The sequence below is a fragment of the Lemur catta genome, chromosome 9 (assembly GCF_020740605.2).
Source record: "Lemur catta isolate mLemCat1 chromosome 9, mLemCat1.pri, whole genome shotgun sequence".
Taxonomy (NCBI): Eukaryota; Metazoa; Chordata; class Mammalia; order Primates; family Lemuridae; genus Lemur; species Lemur catta.
In genome coordinates this window covers 93,655,542-93,670,905 of record NC_059136.1, presented here as the reverse complement: position 1 = coordinate 93,670,905, position 15,364 = coordinate 93,655,542, and the positions used below count along the sequence as shown (strand labels likewise).

The window sequence follows — 15,364 nt, the reverse complement described above, 5'->3', positions numbered from 1 at the left end:
CACTTCTTTAAATGAATCTCCTTGAAGATGAAACACTTCAGGATGACAGTGGTTGCAGAAGCTTTCAGGGAACTACTAGAGCAAAACAATCAACTGTTTTGTGGATGACGAGACTTAAAATGTCCATAGTAAAAATATGATGAGATTTCATTATAATAATGATGCCAGTGACAAGGAAATTTGGTTATTTCTGTGGCACACAGGCATACAACATTTAAACACAATAACTGAAATTATCACTGATATACAAGGAGATTTAAGATTTCTAGGAATTTTATACAATTTCTGGAATATTCATATCAATAACATACCCACAGAAAAAACTTAAAGGTTTAGTATTACTTATTATTTGACAATGCTTCCTATATAATTTAATATATTAAATAAGCCTAATTAGTTTAATATTTCTCTTTTGCAAAGTGAGAGAAAACTCCTTTGAGACTTTTTTGTGTGTGAATTTGTTTTTATTGGGGTATAGGACATGGATGGGAAACGTCACCATGGGGTATGACATGGCCCTTCTCACAGGGAATGTCCATTCTCATCTTCCTGGAGTGCGCTGTGGAGCTTTTTCTTCTTGGAGCTGCTCTTGCCGCCAGCGCCTCTTCAGGCCCACTGCTTACTGTCCCCTCCTTGGAAGAGAATTTCCTCTTTTTCTTGGAGACGTTCTTGTTTCCTGCTTCTTAGGGATCACTAACTGCTTCCTCCTTAGGTGAAGATTCCTTCCTCTGGGGACGATTTGTCCTGCCAGTGGCCTCCTCAAGATCACTACTGACCAACTCCTTCTTGGAAAAAGGTGTTTTTTTTCTTGGGTTTGGAGACAGACAGATGGATGGTCTTCCATTCCATTCTCTCGAAGAAGCTCCTGGGGCTTTTCCTTTTTCTTCTTTCTGGGTTTTTCAACTGTCTTGTCACATGCCTCCAGGGCACTGTGGCTGTTTTCTGAAGACACCAGGGCAAGCGCAGCCAGCTGTTTCTCTTCCTTCTTCAGGTGTTTCTTCTCCTGTTTCTTGGTTTCCTAGTAATCTCAGCAGCCACCTCCCCTGCCTGAACTGTTGCTTCCTTCCTGCCATCTAGATTCTGTCGTGGACTCTCTCCAGTCTCATAGAAGGACAGCTGGTCCTCAACTTGTTCTCAAAGCTTCTCCCCAAATACACTCGTGGGCACCTGAAGGAAGTGATCATTCGTGGGGCAATACTGCATCTGTTTGCCAGGTGTTGGGAGAGGCAGCCTTTCTTCTTGGCAGCTGTTCGGCCAATAAAGGTGGGGTGGAAAATGAGTCCGGATTTTGGTGTGTTACCCTTGTCTTCAGGGCTCTGAACAGGATCTGCTGTGTGGATGCTGGGTACCTGGCCAGGCTGGGGAGGCAGCCAGCACGAGGGCTGAGATGTGCGCCTGCCACTTCCCAGTTAGGGCCGACAGGCTGGAGGCTACTTGGCTCATCTTGGAGCGCAGGCAGATGTGTAGGCTCTGGGGGTGCTCTGACAAAGACACCATGATGGAGAAGCTCTCGGTGTTTGTCAAGCCAAATGGCAGACATGTCCATGCCCATGGAGGACCATGAGGCATCCAGAATAGCCTTCGCCTTGGCCCCAACCATCATCAGCTCCTCCAGCTTCTCCAGCTTTTCCTCATTCAGCTCCCTTCCATTTGCAATAAACTGGGCAAGGAGGTAGCATGTGGCATTGCTGCTGATCTTCACCAGCTCCAGAAAGTGACACCATACCACTTTTTGACACGCACAGAGAAGGTATTGATGTCTTTATCCAGTTGGTCCAGGAGACTAATAGACTGCATGGTCATACTGTCCACCTGGTTCACATTAAACTTAACTTTGGCCCGAGAATAGCTGTGTCCCAGCCCCAGTCGGACTTTACAAGCTGACAGATGGATCAGAGCCTTCACCACATTATGGAAGTGCGGATGAACTCCTTGGAGGATCTCGGCCATCACGCCTCCAGTCTGTGCCCTAATGCCTCTTATGTCACAGCACCAACTTTGGGTGCCCTGTCCCCAAGAGTACTTTCTTCTTTCTGGAGGGCAGGTGTGTCTCCAAGAGCAGACAGAGGTCCTCATGAACAACACCTTTAGACACCACACTGGCATCTTCCAAGGCAACCTGGGATGAGGCAAAGGGACAGAAGACCACTAGGCGAACGCAGCTGTGGAATTTGCCAGGTTGAGCATGCAGTTCTCCACCTGTGGCAGCGGCAGACTGAGCTCCTCCACCACCTTCAGTGCCGACAGTGGACAACTGAGCGCACGCTCAGACAGCACGTGCAACAGTGCCAAGGCGCCCACCCTCTGTGTGGCTCACACTCCCTTGAGACATTGAAGGGGCTCTTCGGAACATCTTCAAAGTAGTTAGATGTCAAAAAGATTTAGTTTAGAATTTTGAGAAGTTTGTCAAAAATATCAAAGGTTTGAGACACTTGATCAAATAGGATCCCAGGTCATTGTGGAACAATATTCATTTAACCAGAGTGATAATTAAAAGACTTCAAGGAAAATATAGAAAGTTACATAGTTATAAAAAAAAAATTTTAGTACAGTGGATAAAATTTTCTTATCAAATATCTGATAAGAGACAACATGAAACACAGGAAATTATTTTGTAAGACAAAAAAATCTTTGTTTTCAAGGCATATCACTTAAAGGATTTTTTTTTTTTTTTTTTTTTTTGAGACAGTCTCACTCTGTTGCCCGGGCTAGAGTGAGTGTCGTGGCGTCAGCCTAGCTCACAGCAACCTCAAACTCCTGGGCTTAAGCAATCCTCCTGCCTCAGCCTCCTGAGTAGCTGGGACTACAGGCACGTGCCACCATGCCTGGCTAATTTTCTCTCTCTCTCTCTCTCTCTCTCTCTCTCTCTCTCTCTCTATATATATATATATATATATATATATATTTTTTTTTTTAGCTGTCCATATAATTTCTTTCTATTTTTAGTAGAGATGGGGTCTCATTCTTGCTCAAGCTGGTCTCAAACTCCTGACCTCCAGCGATCTACCCACCTCGGCCTCCCAGGGTGCTAGGATTACAGGCATGAGCCACCGCGCCCAGCCACTTAAAGGATTTTAAAAAATCTTTTAAGAAAGGTCGGTGCTCCAAGAAAACTTTGTCCTTTTAACAGACATAATATCAACTTCTAGGTTTGTAACAATATACTTCTGACAGTAAGGCTCATTTTTAAAACCCTTAGATGCCTAGGTGTATAGAGAGATATGTGAATATCTAATCTCAGGTCTTCCAAATTGTTACTTTCAATTAATAATTCTCTTGGAAGAAACCTAATGATTGTGGCAACTACCTCAAATCTTTTATGAAAATACAAAGAGAAGCATTTATACAAAAATATTACAGACATATTTGAATATTATCTATTTATGTAAAGACAGACATTTATGTAAACTATTATAGACAGGTTTTTGCCACCTGTGATCATTTTGATTGCCCTGGCTAAATAAAACATATTGGTTGGGGTTACATGGCATCCCAAATGGGTACTTAATTAAGAGAAGGAAATAAAGAAGCATAAAGCTCACCACATGGTACACGGTTGGAGCCAGCACTTTTTGGTTATCATTAAGGTCAAATGAGACAAAACCCACACTCAGGATGACGAGTTGTTGCAGGTCCTAGAATGCCAAGAGATTTAGCCCTCAGGGACTTCCTTTCTGTCAGTAGCCCTCGATAATCAATCAAGAAATTGGTTAACATGTATTTGGGAAAAGCAAGAAACAGAATATCCTTTAGAAACTTCAATGCTGGGGGGAAAATGGTTAAAGAATGTATTTGGTTGTGTTTTTACCCACAGGGAGTTATTCTTGTTTTTCCTACTTGGCTGAATGTTGCTAAAGGACAGAGAATTCCTTGTTTTCACAACATGCACACTAGACCTGTACATCTCAGATAGAATCTGTTTGGCAAGAATTTTGCACTGCATCGAGATACCTCTTCTCTTGGTCAGAGTTATAATTGTTCATAAAATCTGTGTACTAAAATAAATAAATAATACAGATTAAACAATCACAGCAGAGGAAGCTCTTAGTAATTTTCAAGTGAAAACAATGAGGAGGCATGTTATGCAGCATGTTATTGAGTTCAAATACCTATCAAACTATGTCCAAAGTACAGGTAATAAACACACATTAGAGTTCAATATGATAGCTTAGGTGTCATTTAGATGTAAACGTGATGCTTGAATAAAATCTGGGAATAGTTATTAAGGAAACAAAAATGGTAGGCAAAGATTATTATGTTGGTAGAGCTTTTTATAGTCAAACATCTTTTACATACATTATCATCACGTCTCATCTTCAATCATTCTTAGAGGAAATCAAAGAAGCATCATAATTTGCATTTTAAAGATGAGGGAAGTGAAGATGAGAGGTGTAGGTTTTCAAAGAGCACACCACTGCTAAGTGTTAATCCCTAAAATCTTCATCCATTGCCATATAGGAACCCAGAAGGCACATCTCTGATGGGAACCATGCTTTTCAAGGTAGAATCGTAGCATCCAGGATTTGAGTAAGTGGAGGGAACAGAGAAGTGCTATCAAGCAGGGATATACCAAAGGCCACTGTGAGGTAGAAATTACAATTTATAAATTCACTGATTCCTACAAGCAGGGTGGATGTGTTTTCTTCATAGCAGTTATGCAGTTGGCAGAGAGAAAGTAGAGCAATATTAGGGAACTCCACTCAGATATCACTAGGCGAACTTGAAAGTGACCATGTAATGGAGATCATGTTAACCAGGCAGAAATGAACTATGCCTGGGCAGATCAATATTTTAGATTCAAAGATGTTCAAAGAAGAGACATAAGACCATATTCCAGGAGCCATGCAAAGTCATATAGTGTAAACTTAATTAATGTATTGAATTGAATCACTGAGTGAGTTGATACAGTTTTACTGATTGACAAAATCCTCTTCCTCTACAAGCTACTGCTCAAGGAAATGGAAGGTATATCCTAACTGCCTTATTCAATGTCTAGTTAAGCTTTTATATTATTTAACTTATCCTTGAATATGTTTCTGTACCTATCTCTGGTTGAGACAAATCAAATTGAGGAGTATATTTTCCACACTTCTTATTGGCCTGTAGTTTGATTATTTTTAAAGATTTATTTATTTATATGTGAAATGAAAATACCTTGTCTCAACTTTCAGAAATGGGGAAGGGGGAGAGCTATTGTATTGGTCAGGATTCTCAATCCAAACATATATATGAAGGGAAAGAGAGGGAGATTTTACGAAGCCGGCTCATGCAATTATGGAGCCTGACAAAATATGCAGGCTGGCTGGAGCTTCCTAAGAGCTGAGGTTGCAGTTTTGAAAATGAAGGCTGGAAACAGGCGGAATTTCTATGTTGTACTTTGGAGGCAGAATTCCTTCCTTTTTGTGGGAACTTAGTCTTTGTTTTTGAGGCCTTCAAGTGATGAAATGAGGCACACCAATGTTATGGAGGATAATCTGTTTTACTCAAAAGTCTACTGATTTAAATGTCAATCACATCTAAAAATACCTTCACAGCAACACCTAGACTCTTGCTGGACAAAACAACTGGGTGCCATGGCTAGCCAAGTTGACATATAAAATTAATCATCATACCCTTAAAAAGAAGAAGTATATGTTATATTTTATATTCTTTATTTCATTTTGTTCTCAACTCACAAAAACCACCTGTCACCTTTCTAAGTCACACAAACATAATGGCAAGAGTTAGGCATTGGTAGTCATTGTTTATGTTGACTTGAATGCATCGGACAGCTTGTGAAACAAGGCACCAATTTTAGGACAGAAAAGGGATGGTAAAGCCTTCGTACAGGAACCTGACCTTCTTTTCTATTTGTTTGTTTTACACATTAGGATAAGTTTCCTTACTTATATGTTTATAATGTGCAGCTATCTAAGAGCTAAGGAAAATCCATTGCACCAGCCATGGTCCTTAGTTCCCACTTTGCTTCACATTTCATAATAACAATGTAGCATCGTACTTAATACTATTTCTGTATGTTTATATGTGTATAGAGAGCCTTATAAACTTTTCTGATCATGCTTCACAGTTGTAAACAGTTTTTGAACATGTACCTGAGTGTTGCTATATTGTGTTTGTAATTTATACACATCGTGCTCTACGTTATATACATCTGTGGTCCCAACCCCTGGGCATCGGACCAGTATCGGTCTGTGGCTTGTTAGGAACAAGGCCACACAGCAGGAGGTAAGCAGCGGACAAGCAAGGGAAGCTTCATGTGTAGGTACAGCCACTCCCCACCGCTCTCATCACCGCCTGAGCTCCGCCTTCTGCCAGATCACCAGCGGCATTAGATTCTCATAGGAGTGCAAAACCTGTGAACTGTGCATGTGAGGGATCTAGGTGGCAGCTCCTTATGAGAATCTAATGCCTGATGATCTGAGGGGGAACTGAGGCAGTGATGCTAGTGCTGGGGAGCAGCTGCAAATACAGATTATCATTAGCAGAGAGGTTTGACTGCACAGAGACTATATAATAAATCCATTGCTTGGAGACTCATATCAAAACCCTATCAGTGAGTGGCAAGTGACAATTAAGCTGCATCTAGTAGCAGGCTTTATAGTGGCAAGTGAGTTGATGTACTTCAATTGTACAGCTGCATCTGGTGGCAGGCTTTAAGTCAGAATCTGACACTGATTTTAGTCTGCACGTGGCCCATCCATGATTTTAGTTACCAGTTCTGTCTGCACCTCTTTCCTGCACTGTGCACTTGTCTTAGTCACAGTTTTGGTAAACCCACAAGCTAACACCAGCAAAAATGAGTAAAAAACAAACGTCTCTGGAGAGCTTCTTTTAAAAAGGGGAAAGACCCAATGACGAGAGAGCAGAGAACTCTAAGACTGCCAACAAAATGAAAGCTGCATTTAAAAGAAAATACCAAGGAGCCTACTTAAATTGCGGGTTCATTGCAACAGGTGATTCACATTCCCTAAGCCTGCTTTTTATGGTATGTGGGAACCGGCTATCCAACAAAGCCATGAAAACTTTGAAACTGCTTTGCCACATGGAGACCACGAACCCTGCATTAAAAGACAAGGCTTTGGAGTTTTTCAAAAGAAAAAAATGTGAACATGAGGAACAGAAGCAATCACTGAAGGCCACCACTTCATCAAATGTGTCTGCACTGAGAGCATCATTCTTAGTGGCTGACTGCGTTGCAAAGCTAAGAAGCCCTTTTCATTATTGGTGAAGAGCTGATCCTGACTGCTGTTAAGGACATTTGGTGTGAACTTTTAGGAGAGGCTGAAGTTTAAAAGGTGGCATGTGTTCCTCTTTCAGCTAGAACCATAGCTAGACGAATGATGAAATAGCAGAGGATACTGAGGCCCAATCGTTAGAGAGGATTAACGAGTCACTGTGGTTCCCAGTCCAGGTTGATGAGTCTACTGATGTTGACAACTAGGCAACAATGCTTGTTTTTGTGCGATATATTTTTCAGAAAGATGTGCATGAGGATATGTTATGTGCACTTTTGTTGTCAACCAACACCACAGCTGCAGAATAATTCAAGTCTTTGAATGATACATATCGGGGAAACTGAATTGGTCATTTTGTGTTGATATACGCATGGACGGAGTAGCTACCGTGACAGGACGGCTTTCTGGTTTCACTTCTGAATGTGATTCTATGCGCTGTGTCATCCACAGAGAAATGCTGGCCAGCCAAAAAATGTCACCTGAGCTAAACAACATTTTGCAGGATATGATTAAAATTACCAACCACATTGAAGTACATGCCCTTGATTCACATCTGTTCACGCAGCTCTGTGAGGAGATGGGCGCAGGGCACACGTCTTCTCTCATACACGGAAGCGGGACGGCTTTCCAAAGGCAGGTCACTGGCCAGAGTTTCTGAGTTACGACAGCCGCTCCAGAGGTTTCTTTTAGAAAAACAGTCACCACCGGCAACACATTTCAGTGACACAGAATGGTTCACAAAATTTGCTTACTTGTGTGACATATTCGACTTGCTCAATGAACTCAGTCTGTCACTTCAGGGGAGAAGGACAAGTTCAAGTCCACAGATAAAGTGGCTGCATTCAAACCCAAACTGGAATTTGGGGGTGACGAGTAAACATTGGGATTTTTTACATATTTCAAACATTAGCAGAGATTTTGAAAGAGATTGACCCAGGGCCTTCTTTCTCCCAGCTGGTGCATCATCACCTATCTCAGCTTTCAAAAGGGTTTGGACATGACTTCCCAACCACAAAAGACCCCCAAACTGGGAAGCAATGGATCTGAGACCCATTTGTGAATAAGCTATGTGAATCGACTTTGTCCAAGTAGAGGACTGATTGCTTGAGATCACAAATGACGGTGGCCTTAAAAGTATGTTTGAGACAACTTCAAATCTCCATACATTCTGGATTAAAGTCAAGGTGGAATATCCTGAGATTGCTGTAAAAGCACTGAAAAGCCTGCTTCCATTTCCAACATCCTATTTTTGTGAAGCAGGGTTTTCTGCAGCGGCAGCAACCAAAACATAATTATGGAGTAGACTGGACATCAGCAACACACTTTGGGTGTCACTGTTTCCCATCGCCCCCAGATGGGACCATCTAGTTGCAGGAAAACAAGCTCAGGGCTGCTACTCATTCTGCATTATGGTGAATTGTACAATTATTTCATTATATATTACAATGTAATAATGACAGAAATAAAGTGCACAATAAATGTACTGTGCTTGAATCATCCTGAAACCATGACCCCCACCTCCACCCACCGATCCTAGGAAAAATTGTCTTCCATGAAACTGGTCCCTGGTGCCAAAAAGGCTGGGGACTGCTGGATACATTATAAAACATATAAAAATAGAATAGAAAAGGATGAGAGGGAAATAAGCACAAATGGAGGCTCTGATATTTTTTCTTGCTCCCAGTGGATTGTCTTGAACACATCTAAGGGGAGGTTGCTCTTCCCTGGGTATTCACTGGTCTGGAGAACACACCTGCCAAACTGCACAGACTGTCCTCATTAGAGATGATTGAGGTGCACCACCTTGGAGTGCCAAGGCTATCTTCATTTTGTGACTTTTGTAAGAATTTTTTTAAAATATGAAGCTCATTGCACTGCCCTTTAAAAAGAATACAGCAAGTTAATCTAACCTTTTTAGGTGACTCATGGCTGTCAAGTTTTATGCAGGAGTTTCCAGAAGGCCCTTTGAGGCCAGGCTATTTGGTTCTTTGTTAAATGGATCCCACAGCTTTGCACTGCGGAGCCTCCTCCCTGTAGTTTCATCTCCTTAGTCACGATCTGGCCTTGGGATGGCATTTCCCAGCCTTCTCCAGAGGGCTTCCTCTCTGCCATCAGTAAAGAAACTGTAACAAATAGTTTTAAATTGTTATAAATAACATTACCACAGAAAAATAGAAAATGAATCATATTGACAGAACAGAATTAACTTTATTTTCAACAATCAACTCTAGTCTACCTGAAAAAAAAGTACACTGATTAGCAAAACCAAGACCCTGGAGATCAAGTTCTCATAGGAAATGAGAGAAAGTGGTGGAAATCCATGCAAATATCATGGGCTACATACTGTTTAAAAACAGTAAAAACAATTCTAAACATATGTCTTTTAAAAAACAAGCCCCATTCTGGACACTAAAATTCTTTGGTAGGTACCATTTTTCCTGATTCTTGCTTTTTGATTGTCCAAGAAAACCATGATCACATGGCAGATTTTCCCACAGATACAGATTTTTAAAGTTTCTTAGCACAGCTTTATTTGGGGGAAATTAAAGTCTTTTGCATTTACATATTCTCTGATTACAACTCTCTTCAAAATACTTGTGTAAATGCTGAGCCTTTCTCCTAATTATTGGATTTTGGGGGCCTGGCTTTTATCTAAATGTTGGGTGGGTATAGCTTGAATTAAGGTTCCTCCCTTGGGCATTTTGTCCTCAGACTCACCTATTCAATCTAGAGATCAGGGAAGGAATAATGACAGTTGTTCTGGTTTTTTCTTTAAGGAGAATGAAGTGAACCATGTATATCTTTACGGTCACAGATTTAAAAAATTTTGGTACATGGAGAAAAAGCTACATTATTTTCAAATCTTGACTCTCACAGATTTACTGCATAAAATTATTATGATTTCAAGTAGGATTTGGCACATTTTTCTGTAAATGACCAGAGAGTAAATATTTCAGGCTTTCCAGATAAGAAGTAAAATCAAGGATATTATATAACAATAGCAAAAACAAATTTCTACAGTTATTTTACTGGAGAACTTCAAATGTAATAATTAAGCACCATGTCTTTTACAATACAGGTCTATTAAAGAGAAGAATGGTACACCTTTATGTTTCACGTCACTTGGTTTCTGATTGCAAATGGTCATCTGGAAAACCGTGCCTTACCTCGAAGTTCACAAAAACACAGGCAGCCATATGACCTCTGCTCTGACGCAGTGATTCTCCACATTTTGTTGTTTGTAATTCTTGGGAAGACTGCCATGAATGCAGATATCTGAGTCCCAGTGAGAAGCTTTTGATTCCATTGGCTTGAAATAGAGCCCAGTAAGCTGCAATGCTAGAGAGCTGCTGTCCCATGGTGGCTTCACACCTGCTGTAAGGGACTGTGGTCAGAGTGAAACCTGAGACTGGCTTTGGGGTCTCTGGGAAGGGTCAGGAGGAGAGAGCAGATGTTCAGTTTTGGGTGTCTTGAGGTTGAAGTTTCAGGGTCACAGGTTAAATGGTATTTTCAGTTTGCTGCAGGACAAAAGCAGCTGGTTGGGACACCCTCACCGATGTTTCCACGTCCAGAAGTTTTACATCCACTGTTTTTCTCTCCAGTCGGGAAATTCTCCTTCACTTTCTGTTTCTGGCTGGTTGCAGTGGCAGAAGTTGAGCTTATTGGTGAGTGAGATGCTGTTATGTGCCAGTGTCAACGCCAGGCCCAGTTACGATTCCAAATTCTACACTCTGCTTTTCCACCATTCTCCAAAGCCATGTATGATCTAGTAGCAGGCAAATCCAGTAGTTTTTTTCTCGCTAAGTACCTAAAGTACAGGAAACTGCTAAAGTCTCTGGATAAAAAGATGAATTCCAAGTAGGTTCTAATCCACTTAAGGAGATACAATCTCTTCATGAGTCCCCACAAAACTAGGAGAATGTGACCGGTGCCACAGAGATGTAACTAAAAAGCTATGGAGTTCAATGGAATTGCAGGTGATATTACCTGCAATTAGGAGAATCTGGGAAGACTTTGTGGAGGAAGAGGCATTGGAATCAAGCCTTTAAAGAAGAATAGACTTTAGATACGTGAAGAAAGGAATGTGGGGAGCTGGTGCAAAGGGCACCATTTCAGGTAGGAAAATAACATGCAAAGACACAGAAGTAGGAAATACTGGATGCAGGCCAGCAAGTTCCTTAACTTGTGAGCATACAGGTCATATGAAAAGAAACAGCCGCAAAAAGATGAGGGATCGAGGCTGAGGACTTTGAAAACCAAGTAGATCTTTGAAGACTACAGAACTAGATGTTTCCCAGTGGAGACTTCCTGAAGAATGTAGGGGGGGGGAACACGAGAAGTCTTGTTCTTTAGGAAGATTAGTCTGGAAGCAAATTGCTGAAGGCCTGCAGCTGGGAAAGGGTGGTGTTTAAGAAGGGGGTAAGGAGGTCCTGGCTCCACCAGGCTGGGACACCTAGGAGGGAGCAGAGGGGCGGATGTCAATATATGGGACATGAAGTCTATGGAGTAGATGACACTGTATAGACTGGGACAAGAGTTAGTGAGAGAAAATGCCACAGTGTGTTGGGGTCATCAGCAGGTGATGATTGCAGAAGGAAAAGGACTGGTTTGGAAAGGGCAGTGTTCAGGTGCAACATCCCACCACTGCAAGTTCGAGGACCTGGGTCATAGCTAAATTCTATTTGCTTGGTAGAGATGGCCACGTTGGGCTAGAGCAGGTACAACACTGGGCACCTGGCAAGGCCTGCACCAGCCATGACAGTGAGGTGGGCCTTGCTGGACAGAGCAGCTTGGTCCTTCCTGAACATCATCTTTCTGGTCAGCAGGCAGGCCCCAGAGCCAGATGGCCTGCCTGGGAGTCCTGGATCCGCTGCTTGTTTGCTGTGAAACACCACGCAAGGCACTCAACCTCTCTAGACCTGTTTTCTCCTTGTAAAATGGGGATAATAACAATATGTACATCATAGGGATGGTGTGATAATTAGATGGGAATGCAAGTAAAGTGCTTGAAGCAGTGGCTGACACTTGTTGAGTTAGTAATTGCCATCATCATTTTATATTTGTGATGGTTAATTTTATGTGTCAGTTTGACTGGGCTAAAGGATACCCAGATAGCTGGTAAAACATTATTTCTGAATGTGTCTGTGAGGGTGTTTCCAGAAGAGCTTGACATTTGGATCAGTGGACTGAATAAAGAAGATCTGCCCTCACCAACGTGGACTCATATTATCCAATCTGTTGAGGGCCCACAGAGAACAAAAGTCAGCAGAAGGGTGAAAGGTGAATTCTCTCTTTTTTTTTTTTTTTTTGAGACAGAGTCTCACTCTGTTGCCCAGGCTAGAGTGCCATGGCATCAGCCTAGCTCACAATAACCTCAAACTCCTGGGCTCAAGGAATCCTCCTGCCTCAGCCTCCTGAGTAGCTGGTACTATAGGCCTGTGCCACCATGCCTGGCTAATTTTTTTTTCTATATATTTTTAGTTGTCCAGCTAAATTCTTTCTATTTTTTTTAGTAGAGACGGGGTCTTGCTCTTGCTCAGGCTGGTCTCAAACTCCTGAGCTCAAATGATCTGCCCTCCTCAGCCTCCCAGAGTGCTAGGATTACAGGTGTGAGCCACCGCACCTGGCTTCTCTCTCTCTTCTTGAGCTAGAACACCTCTTATCTCCAGAGCTCCAGGTTCTCAGGCCTCCAGTCTCGGACTGAACTACACCACCAGCTTTCCTGCTTCTCCAGCTAGTAGACAGCAGATCATGGAACTTCTTGGCTCCATAATTGCAGGAGCCAATTCTCATCATAAATCCCCTCTTCTATATCTATATCTATATCTATATCTATATCTATATCTATATCTATATCTATATCTATATCTACATCTATCTCTACCCTATTGGTTCTGTTTCTCTAGAAAACTCTTACTAATACAACTTTTAAGGCTTCATCCCTCACCTTTGAAGAAGTGACATCAATAATCAGTGTATTTATTTTAGAGATTAGTTACAAATATTGAGAGTTCCCATTTCATTTTTTTTTTTTTGAGATAGAGTCTCACTTTGTTGCCCAGGCTAGAGTGAGTGCCATGGCATCAGCCTAGCTCACAGCAACCTCAAACTCCTGGGCTTAAAGCAATCCTACTGCCTCAGCCTCCCGAGTAGCTGGGACTACAGGCATGCACCACCATGCCCAGCTAATTTTTTTCTATATATATTTTAGTTGGCCAGATCATTTCTTTCTATTTTTAGTAGAGGTGGGGTCTCACTCTTGCTCAGGCTGGTCTTGAACTCCTGACCTCGAGTGATCCACCTGCCTCGGCCTCCCAGAGTGCTAGGATTACAGGCGTGAGCCACCGTGCCTGGCCCATTTCTTGACTCAAATTAGAGTTTTCACACCTCTTCCTCATCTTTGGCAAGAAAGTGAGGTCACCATCCAAGGATCCCCCAATCTCCCCTCCTCTAGCTGTGCAACACCGTGGGAACATTTTTCCTACATTCCATCCCCCTTACACTGATTTAGTTCCCATTTATCTGGAATGTTCTGATGCTCAGTTTGGTCTAAAAACCACACTCAAAAAATCCATTTACCCAGAGGAGGGGACATTAAATGTGTGGTTTGGGATGTATTTGGATTGTGGTATAGATGCCAGAGATTAATCAGTGTTTTCAACACTGGACCTTATGGAATGGGATGGAACATTCTAATTAGTGCTTCTTTCAACATTATCGATGATACATGGTACATGATCTCTTCTCTCTTCCCAGACTGAATCTCAGAAGCCCTTAGCACTTCACTTATAAGCCCTTCTTTCCCTAGGTCATGATTCTATTTAGTGTTCAAAGTTTGAAATTTGTGGCCCCCAAGTAGATATTTGAAACTGACCTGGTTACATGCTTCTCTTAGAAACTTTAGCCATCTTTAATACCTCCTCATAGATGATTTTCAAAATATTTATTAAAAGCTTGAGTCCAATTCCTGAGTTTCTGAATCAGATTCTTCACTCTCTACATTTCAAGTTTCTACCATCAAATTTAATATGTCTACATCTAAACCCACCATCTTTCCCACAACCAGATTTGCTTCTTTTTTTTTTTTGAGACAGAGTCTCACTTTGTTGCCCAGGCTAGAGTGAGTGCTGTGGCATCAGCCTAGCTCACAGCAACCTCAAACTCCTGGGCTTAAGCTATCCTCCTGCCTCAGCCTCCCGAGTAGCTGGGACTACAGGCATGCGCCACCATGCCTGGCTAATTTTTTCTATATATATTTTTAGTTGGCCAGATAATTTATTTCTATTTTTAGTAGAGACGGGGTCTCACTCAGGCTGGTCTCGAATTCCTGACCTCGAGCGATCCACCCACCTTGGCCTCCCAGAGGGCTAGGATTACAGGCGTGAGCCACCGCGCCTGGCCCAGATTTGCTTCTGAGCTTCCAGATTTCAGTCAGTATGTGTCTCTACTTCATCATCTTGCCTGGCACAGGCAGCCCGTCTCTGTGCCTGCTGGGTCAGTCAGCTCAGGCTGCTATAAAAAAAACACCAGCGAATGGATGGCTTAAACAACAAACATTTATTTCTCACAGTTCTGGAGGCTGGGAAGTGCAAGGTCAAGGTTCTGGAAGATCTGGTGTGTCTGGTGATGTCCTGCTTCCTGGGTTGGAGACAGCCTCCTTCTTGCTGTGTCCTCACACGGAAAAGCAAGAGAGTGAAAGCAAGCTCTCTGGTCTCTCTTTTAATGCCATAATCCCATTAAGTCATGAGACCCTCACAGTTTCCCAAAGGCCCCATCTCCAAATACTGTCACACTGGGGGTTAGGGTTTGAACATAAATGTTCTGGGTGGCACACAGACATTCAGTCCATAACAACTGCCGATCATTCCCCAACAATCTCTCTCCAGTCTAGCACTTTGCTCAACCTAGTCTGCTTTTGTTTCTTTTTCAATATCCCATCACTTCATGCCTACAGTGTTCCAGAAACTGACTGGTTGTCATGCTTCCATTCTATTCATTCTGCGCTCTACACCACACGATCTTGCCAAGCGAAGGTGTTCAGGTAAACAAACTGGCCTGCCTTCGTCTGCTTGTGTTGCTATAAAGGAATATCTGAGGCCACGTAATTTATAAAGAGAAAATATTTATTT

At 42.2% G+C, this 15,364-nt stretch overlaps 1 pseudogene; it reads right to left on the bottom strand.

The window, feature by feature from the left end:
• Window positions 1–522: 522 nt before the first annotated feature.
• The window catches only part of LOC123644423, a 72,665-nt pseudogene continuing 57,823 nt past the window's right edge, over window positions 523–15,364 (bottom strand).